At 40.0% G+C, this 10036-nt stretch overlaps 1 non-coding gene across 1 annotated transcript; it reads right to left on the bottom strand.

The window, feature by feature from the left end:
* Positions 1-9569: 9569 nt before the first annotated feature.
* Positions 9570-9641, bottom strand: Trnad-guc (transfer RNA aspartic acid (anticodon GUC)). Its single transcript has one exon. It is a non-coding gene; the product is annotated as a tRNA-Asp (tRNA).
* Between the last annotated feature and the right edge of the window lie 395 nt (positions 9642-10036).

Below are 10036 nucleotides of genomic sequence, written 5' to 3'. Positions count from 1 at the left end.
ATTCTTTAACATATGCATTGCGTAGTAAAGGTCTAGTTTATGAGTTTTTGAACTATGCATAATTTCCTGTCATGCCATTCTATCTGATTCACAATAATAAAGTTTTCTTGAATAAATTTCATCAATTTTTATTAACCTTCGGTTACTCACGCTGTTGTATTTTATACAACACGTGTAGGTTTTTGAACGCCATAGTGTTATAAAGTTACAAATCGTTGTTTATCTAACGTATATTTTTCAATAAACTTGTTATGAGAAAAATGTCATAATTATTCAATGCATTAATACGTTAAATTGTTGGGAAAATAGATCAGCATAAATCGACATTACAGAAACGAAGCTAGCAGCATTAAGGTGTACCGTGAACCCCCGTTGGTATGACCTTCTTTAATCTGAACATTTTTAGTCTGTACCCCGGTGGTATGAATGCGTTCACATTAAAAACCGAACAAGCGTCACACACAATTGACGTTGAAGTTGACCGGTAAATAAAAAAAAAGCAAAAAAATCAGAGGGGTTGTGCACAAGACACGACCGCATATATAGGTGACGCAGGACTACGTAAGCCTCTTCGATTCTTTATGTATACATGCTATATGCAACATATATACATGCAACATGCGTTGTAAGTAACATTTATCAAAGTAGTAACATTGCATACGTTCAATCCTCAAAAGATTTCAGAGTTATTTTTATGTGCATTTGGAAACGATTTAACAAAATCAAGAACACAAACTATTGCTTTCCTGCTACAGAAATTAAAGATTGTTTTATTACCTATGGTTCCCCACGTTGAAGGGATTTTACCAATTCCATCCTATTTTATCAACACCACATCTTTTCACTACACTTCTAATGAAGCGACAAGCGTGCGTATTCATACAGAGTCATATTATAACCGAACACTACAGCTGTAGCACGTTTTTCCAACACAGATATCAAATTCGCCTAGGTTTAATCGTCTCGCAGTAAAGAATTTGCGATCTGTTGTGACAACTAGCTTGTGTCGTTTTTTCTGGCACACTTCCCTAACACGGACATCAAATTGGACTAGGTTTATTCGCGTTCGTAAGAAATCTGTTGGCACGAGGGGGTTTTGTCACTCTTTCTGGCGTACTTCCCAAGCAAGGACATCAAAATGGTCTAGGTTTAATCGCGGTGTTAAGAAGACTTTGACACTTGTTTTGGCTTACTTCCCAAGCACAGATATCAAATTGGTATAGGTTTAGATCATCCTAAAGAAACTTCCAACCAATCACGAAGCGATAATTCTGGTAAAACATAGGTTCATTATTTTCAATTTTTCAATAGTTCAACATCAAGAATCCATACTTTTCCTCATTTGGGCCAATTCTTAGAAGATTTTCCAATCGATTGGTGTAAGAATATTGAAAATCGATCGGAAAACCGCTGAGCTATTAGCGCTCAAAACCTTTCATTTTTCGTGACGCTCGCATTTTTCGATTTTTTGGAATGACACCCTATCTCAAAACTTGCCGTAAGACGTAGTCCTACGTCAAAAATTTAATGCGTTTCCTCTTGCTCAGGAGCTTTGGCAATATAGCTCATATGCAACTTACCTCTCTCCAACACTCAAAATAGACCATTTTCGTCGAAACTGCCGAGCCCATTTCGTCTTCTACAAACCGATTGTTTAGAATTCGCGCATGTTTGAAATGTTTTCAAAACGTTTGTTTTCGTCAAATCAAAACAACAAGTTCATAGGGTGAGTGTCTTGCGCGTATGTGAAAATGAATAGAGTTACCAAATATTCAGATTAAAAATGAACTCGCCCAATCTGAACGAGCTGTTTTTCATATTAGCGGGGGTTGAGTGTACTGCAATTGGCCCCAACTGAAATTTTCTCTCGTTTCTTCATATGGAAAAATGGTGTCTGTATGCAGCAAAACTATCAGCAAATGTAAAATGTATAAAATGTATCCATCTGTTGGTAGTCGAGTAATTCGGGGTCAAAATCAGAGTCTTTTATGATCAAAGTTCAAAGTAGAGGGATACTATGTTCAGCAAAGTTGTGTATTTTTACTGTTTGCACAGCTTTGTAATACACAAAAAAGTCATACAACAATTACAAAAAGAGCTAAAATAGATAAACAGATTTTACAAATGCATATACCATAAATAAAATTTCTCTAACTTCGCTGAAGAGATAGAAGATTACTGTCTTCAGCAAAATTTCTTGTAATAATATGCTCTAAAACTTTGCAGAGCATATCAATGTGTTATATTGAAACTAAAGAAAAATAATTTTTTTATTTCACTTTTAGGGGGATTAATCAAAATTTAAATTCTATTAGACGATAGAGCATTCAATTTCAAGAAACTCTTCCAAAGGTTTGATAAACTTTAAACCAAGTTTTCCTAGTCAAAAGTCTAATACGCACGTTTTCTTTGGTTTGGGCTATTGTGCGCGCGAGTAACCGTGTTACAAAAGTTGGCGCGAGTGTTAATATCTTTTGACCGGTAAAACCAATTCTTATGAAATTTTGTATATATATTCGTAGTGTCAAAACCTCTCGTTTGATATAAAAATAATTGAAATTAGGTAAATTATCTTGGTTATAATCATTATAAATAATTGTTAATTTTGGTGTGGTGTATACGATTGCTCATAACTTTCAAATTAAACGTCCAATCAAAAAACCATTCAATAGTGATCTATCCAGCTATATTACCTGCCAAATGAAACTAATAGCGCATAAATCGGTTTGGCCATCTCTGAGAAACAGGCGATCATTTGAACCTTGTCAAAACTGGTTTTTTAAGGCTAACTTTTAAACCACTTGTTTGTTTTCAATAAAACTTGGCACAATGTTTAGCAATAGTAAGAGCTTTCATTTGGTACTAAGATCGTTGAAATTGATTGTGTGGTTCCGGAGAAAATCGTGTCACGTAGTTTTCACATTCTTGCTTATAACTTTTAAACGAAAAGTCGGACCACGAAACAGATAGCACAGCAATGTTCTCCACTATAATACCTTTCAAACAAAAGTAATAGCAGACAAATCGGTTCAGCCATCTCCGAGAAATAGGCGATAGAAAATAAGCAGCGCACACACACACACACACACACACACACACACACACACACACACACACACACACACACACACACACACACACACACACACACACACACACACACACACACACACACACACACACACACACACACACACACACACACACACACACACACACACACACACACACACACACACACACACACACACACACACACACACACACACACACACACACACACACACACACACACACACACACACACACACACACACACACACACACACACACACACACACACACACACACACACACACACACACACACACACACACACACACACACACACACACACACACACACACACACACACACACACACACACACACACACACACACACACACACACACACACACACACACACACACACACACACACAGACATTGCTCAATTCGTCGAACCCTATCAATTGGTATATGTGACTCGGCCCTCCGGGCCTTAGATCAACTTCGTGTTTTTCGACCAATTCCTAAACCTTTGTTATATATAGTATAACAAAGGTAAAACGGTTATGGCGTAGGAGAGCGGTAATCGTGCTGAAGCTGCTATAGATAGTCCGTCGATTGGGCACGTGTAGAAAGTGGCTATTGCGCAATGTACGACTCCGGACGTGAATATCAAGGTTTTCCAATATATACGGGCAATCCACTCGTGAGGTTAATAAATCGGAGACAATTGTTGCTCTATTTACATCGCGACGAACATGAAGGGGGTCTAGGTCGATGAGCCTACAGCGTTCCCAGCTAGCACCAACTCGTATATCAAGGTACGAAAACTATCGTAAATATCTCCTAACAAACTCGAAATCGTAACTAAAGCTGGATAAAGTGGGATGAAGTTGATTTTTTGTCATATATAATGATAATGACTCACATACATACGATTTTCAGCACTAAATCGTAGTGTAGTACGGAGCGACTCGCGCTTAATCGGATATTATCGTATATAAATACTTATATAGTCGTAACGCTCAAAATTATTCGTAATCACGTATATCGCCTCCAAAATAGTACGGATATGCCAATTTTGCGCATGAAATACGATTTATTTAGCATGTATATCTGTACGTAATGCTGATTTTTACCTTTTTTATACATATGAAAATGCTAGCTGGGTTATTCGTAGCTTGCCAGCTGGAAAGGGTTATTCCACGGAAGTCTCCAAAGAGCAAAACGAACGAATCTTCGCTGCACTGACTCGATTCGGCTAACTCTATTTTGATAGTATGGAGCGGACTAATGCACAATAAAGAGCTTTCAAGCAGTAAACATCGTTGAAGTTCTTGCCGATGCCCATAATGAAGCCAAGGTTTCTGCAAGCTTTGTCCACGATGAACGCGATGTGCTGTTTGAATGTAAGTTTAGCAGTATCCCCAGATCCTTGACGCAGTTTACACGACGCAATGGCGTATTTGACAGCTTGTAGTCAAAAGCGAACGGGCTCAGCTTTCTGGAAAATGTGATGACTTCACACTTGTTGGGGTTAAGCAGCATGCGGTTATCGACACACCATTTGGCAAAGGTCGATAGTTCCTCCTGGAGGACAGCGACATCGGAGATTTTCGACTTTTGAGTATAACTTGAGGTCGTCAGTAAACAAGAGTCGCGGACCTTCAAGCAGGTAGTTGACGTCATTGAAGTAGATAAGGAATATTAAAGGACCAAGATGGCTGCCTTGTGGTATTCCAGAATGAGCAGTGAACGATCCAGAGAGACTGCCCTCAATGTTCACCTTTAAGTGGCGATCGGATAAGTATGAACGGAACCAACCAGCTATGCCAAGCTTATCCAGTTTAGCAGTAGCGATTTGGTGGTTCAATTTGTCAAAAGCCGCGGAAAGTTCAATGTAAATGACATCTGTTTGCGACCGAGCATCGAAACTATTTATCACGTAGGATGTAAGAGTCAAGAGATTGGTAGTCGTGGAGCGCTTGGGCATAAATCAATGTTGGTTATCAGAGATGTACTGTTTGAAAAATGCAAATACACGTTCAAACAGGGCGAGCGCAAACAGTTTCGAAATTGAGTTTAGAGCAGATTCCTCGATAGTTATCTACGTTTTTCCTATTTCCCTTTTTATGCACAGGGAACATGTAAGCCGATTTCCATGCTGAGGGAAAGACACCTGAGTTAACGGATAAGCTAAAAAGATGGCTCATTGGAGCAGCGATAGCGTGGAGGCATTTTTTCAGGAACACAGGTGGTATACCGTCCGGTCCAACGGATCAAGAAAGTTTCAACTTAGCGGCGGCCGATGTAACCATCACTTCAACGATGGTGAGGCTGTTCAATGAATGACCCAGGAAAGGAACACGCTCGGTTGCTGTGGATATCTCTGCAATCGTCAAACTTTCATCTGTAAATACACTGGAGAATTTCATCGAGAACAGTTCAGAAATTTGCTCAGAGTTGCTCGCCGTTTTATCACCCAAGAACATAACCGAGGGTAGACCGTCATCTTTCCGTTGCTTGTTGACATATTTCCAAAAAGATTTAGGGTTACGTTTCAATCTTCGCTCGATATTTCTCAGGTAGCTTCGAACGCAAGAACGACTCAGGCGTTTGTATCTTGTATTAATCGACAGATGGTGGTTGCGGAGGGGCAAGGTCCTGTACCTCGAAAATTTCTTTAGAGCAGCTTTTCTTTCGGATTTGAGATGTCGCAACATTTAGTGTTTAGCCAGGGTATCTGGTACTGAGCGGGAGCAGTTCTTTTGGGAACGTGACGATCAATAACATAGTTCAAGATATTGGGGAAGGTTGTGGCAGCAGTGTTTATATCGTCATTATCTAAAACTGTGCTCCAATTGATGCTGCTTAAAACATTTAGAATATCCTCAAAATCAGCACGGGCGTAATCGTAGAAGACGGCCAGAGGCGCAATATTTACGTCACGGAAAATTTGTTGGCTGAAAAAGGCGCCACCCAGCTAGCACCAACTCGTATATCAATGTACGAAAACTATCGTAAATATCTCCTAATAAACTCGAAATCGTAACTAAAGCTAGATCAAGTGGGATCAAGTTGATTTTCTGTCGTATATTGCCCGTTTCTTTGGTAACAAAACGCGCTGCTCACTTTTTTGCACTTCGTCGCAGAAAGAATCTGCTTGGCTGTAGGTAAGTTATAAGTATACATTATGCTTGTCTAGCACGTAAGCTATTGATTTACTTGACAAAATAAACGATATTTGCCCCCGCGACGATTCTGGCGACGGTTTCGCCCGCGACGGTTATAATTCATCGCGTACGAAAGGGTGGGAAATTGATAATATAATGATAATGACTGACATACATACGATTTTCAGCACAAAATCGTAGAGTAGTACGGAGCGACTCGCACTTAATCGGATATTATCGTATATAAATACTTATATAGTCGTAACGCTCAAAATTATTCGTAATCACGTATATTACCTCCAAAATAGTACGGATATGCCAATTTTGCGCATGAATACGATTTATTTAGCATGTATATCTGTACGTATTGCTGATTTTTACCTTTTTTATACGTATGAAAATGCTAGCTGGGCATCGTCACTTCCAGAAGGCCTGACTACGAACACTGGCAAAGCATAGATCGAGGAGGCACCCACTTTCGTTGGGTATATCGTTTACTTGTCGAACGGTTGCAGTACTATAGCAATCGAGCAATTCAATATTGATACGCGATAGAGTTGACGAATCCATGTCAGCGTACAGGTACCCGTTGCCTCGTTCACGCCACTTAATGCTTGGTTGATTGAAATCGCCCAGAATAATAATGTCATCCGACGCAGATGCCATCGATGCTATTAGGTTAACTTAAATAATATGTGCATTCAGAATAACCGGGTCTCGGACGCGGTCAGGAGGTATGTAGATAGCACACAACAATAGTCTACGGTCTAAAAGTTTGATATTTACCCATATTTACTCGACCGGCAACCACTCGACGTTTTCGATGACGAAGGTCTGCAACGGGTCTGGACCGTAATCAAGACTCTGCCTCCCGTAGCTTTGCAGCTGTTGAGCACACTTCGATCACAGCGAAAGACTTCGTAGTTCGGCCCAAATATTTGCCGAGAGCACGTACGGTTGTCAAGCCAGGTTTCGGTCAGCACAATTATCTCGTACGGACTGTCGGCGCATGCTAGCAGGTAGTCAGGAACACTCGTGTTCATACCATCAACGTTCTGGTAATAGACGTGGACGGGATGGAGTTTTGAGAGGCTCGATGGCGATGAACTAGAAGCGAAGAACGGATCAACAGTGAGGCTGGGATCAGCGATTTCAAACTTGCCTGGAAGGCGATTTCGAAAATCCCGTTCCCTGCACCCGCCTGCAGGACCGGGACGGCTGCTGGTCGCTGGCTGGAAAGGATCGACTGCGGCGGGGGGGTCGGGGGCGTCCATAATTCCATCTGCAGTGCGTCCCAGTATCACCTTGGGTGAGGAGACATTATAAGCGCCCACATTAAGCTAAGACTCATACCAATCATACCAGATTGCATTCAAGACGAGCAAAAGTAACGTAGTTGTAACTTAGTTAACCGAGCATTCTTTTAGCTGGATTCGCTCAAACAACGAATCAACCTAGCGGTTCAGGACACCAGCAGCAACAGCACGTTCAACAACACGAGTACAAATCAAAAGAGGATAGCAGCTGGGTGGACAAGTCGCTAGATAATATTTCCGTGAACTCCGAGCAACAGAATGTGAAGTACAGAAGTGGTAAATCCAGCAGTAGTCGTTCAAACCACTCAGCTGATGATAAAACTAACTATTTGGCTCCTCGTTGCTGTCCTGTGTGCTCGCGGCTATATTCGAATGTATGAAATTTACGACAGCATATGCGTCTGATTCACAATCCAACCGCTGTTTGCTGCCCAATCTGCCCTAGAAACACTTCAACTCGGAACTTTATCTAAAGCGACATTATTCTTCGATCCACTCTATCAACCCCAACAGTCAGGGAGGGGACGGAGAACTTGTGGATCAGAAACCTCCTGCATCTCAGTTGGCTGCCCAGCAGCAACAACAGCAACAAGCTCCGCAACAACAACAGCAGCAGCAACAGCAAGCGACTGTCCAACAAACTGCGCAACCTCCGACCGCTACCAATACCTGGAATCCATATCACTATCACGACACGACACAGTAAACCCTTTTATCAAATAATCACTGGTAGTCACCGACAAAGGTCGGACCCTTTTTTTTGTGCTTTTCTCAGTTGGTTACTATTTGCTCGATTGGTCCTTCGATAGGCTGGCCGCCTAATTAGATGGAAGATAACAGCAATCACCTAAGTTTGTTGTTTTTATTTTCTATAACTTTCATCTCTTTTTAGAGAGCCTTGAGGAAAAATGAGTCGTCATTGATTCTGTAAATTTCAAAAGCAGTTTGGTTTGTTTGAAACCAAAACTCTGTTCCTGAAAATATATGGTCTGGGTTCAGATTGGCAAAAAGAATGCAGTGAATGCATTTCTGAGAACAGAGCCCCCATTTTGGGCCCAAAAACTGCTTCCGAAATTGGGCTGTCCGATGAAAAATTGATGACTGCTCATCTCCCCTTAAAAGGTTTGAACTTTCTCGATACTGTCTAGTCAAGTTTAGAGCACATCCTCAAATCTAAATATATTCGCGTAAATTGAACAAAGCAAGATGTGTTACTAATTGTATCTCATAGAGTTACAGAGGGTTAGCGTTACATAGCGTACCTCCAATTTACTCTCATTTAGACGCGAGGCGACGCGCGCGGGTTACAGCTAGTATAAATTAAACATATTGGCTGTCCCAATGCTCCCAATATTTTCGCAAAAACTGAGGTGAAATACATTTACACAAATAACGAAAACCTTGTATAACTATTTTAAATAATGCGCAGTTATCTAAAATACAAAACACATCGTCGTTTTTCTTAATAATTGTACATACTAATTTTTCAAGTGCCTCAAATAAAGAACACTTCGCGTCTAATAAGGCACACTGCAAAATTCATGCATCAATTTAGGAACTCCAAGCGTCTCATCAACACTTGACACAGTATAAAGAATTCAACGGATATTTACTGTTTGTTAATTTTTTACATATTCTTTGCTAGTCTTACTACTACTGTGCGAAACCTTGACTTTATTGGCCAAACCGTTATTTTGTTATTATTGTTAAAAATTAAAAATTTCTTAACCGCGTCAAATTTGGTGCTTCCACGGTATAAACAGTAATAGTGCACATATTTTACAAATTAGAATTCAAGGTTTATGATTTTTGAATAAAGATTAGAACCTTACAAACGCCTAATACTGATTTTAATCGATAAACCGATCAGTATACCGATATTAAACCAATTTTGATGATAAATTTCTTTGTAAAACTTGGTTGAAAATAATAATAAAACACAGTTTAATTCTCAAGTAACTATGAAAACTGTAAATTTTTGTATAGAATAAAAAGTAAATTCGTCTATTGAAAAAAAAATTAAAAAAGCAGCCTCCCCGACGGGGAATCGAACCCCGGTCTCCCGCGTGACAGGCGGGGATACTTACCACTATACTATCGAGGACTTGTTTCCACGCTCCGCAAATACTACTCATAAGCTACCGACCGGTACATAAGTATAGTCTGAGAAGCTTTTATGTTTTTATTCTACCGGATAATAAGAAAAACAGCATTTAGGGAGGGGTAATTAAGCACAGGCTAAATAAGCAATAATTTTCTAACAAAAATGAAAACCCGAATAAACCCTAGGTGAGAAGTAGATTTCATTGATTTTTCGTGATCCGAGGATCTTTTCAAATATTTTTTCAAAGCTGTACTTACAATAAAATTATGAAGTAGGTAAAACATTTTACTTCAATAAGCATGAGCGCGTGATCAGAATGTTGCTGGGTTGATGCCATCATGTCAAGCAAATTAATCTAGGCACAAGTTTCATATTTTTGCGGGAGAAAAATATTC

This window comes from Sabethes cyaneus, chromosome 3, assembly GCF_943734655.1.
Source record: "Sabethes cyaneus chromosome 3, idSabCyanKW18_F2, whole genome shotgun sequence".
NCBI lineage: Eukaryota > Metazoa > Arthropoda > Insecta > Diptera > Culicidae > Sabethes > Sabethes cyaneus.
This window is presented reverse-complemented; position numbering and strand designations above follow the sequence as displayed.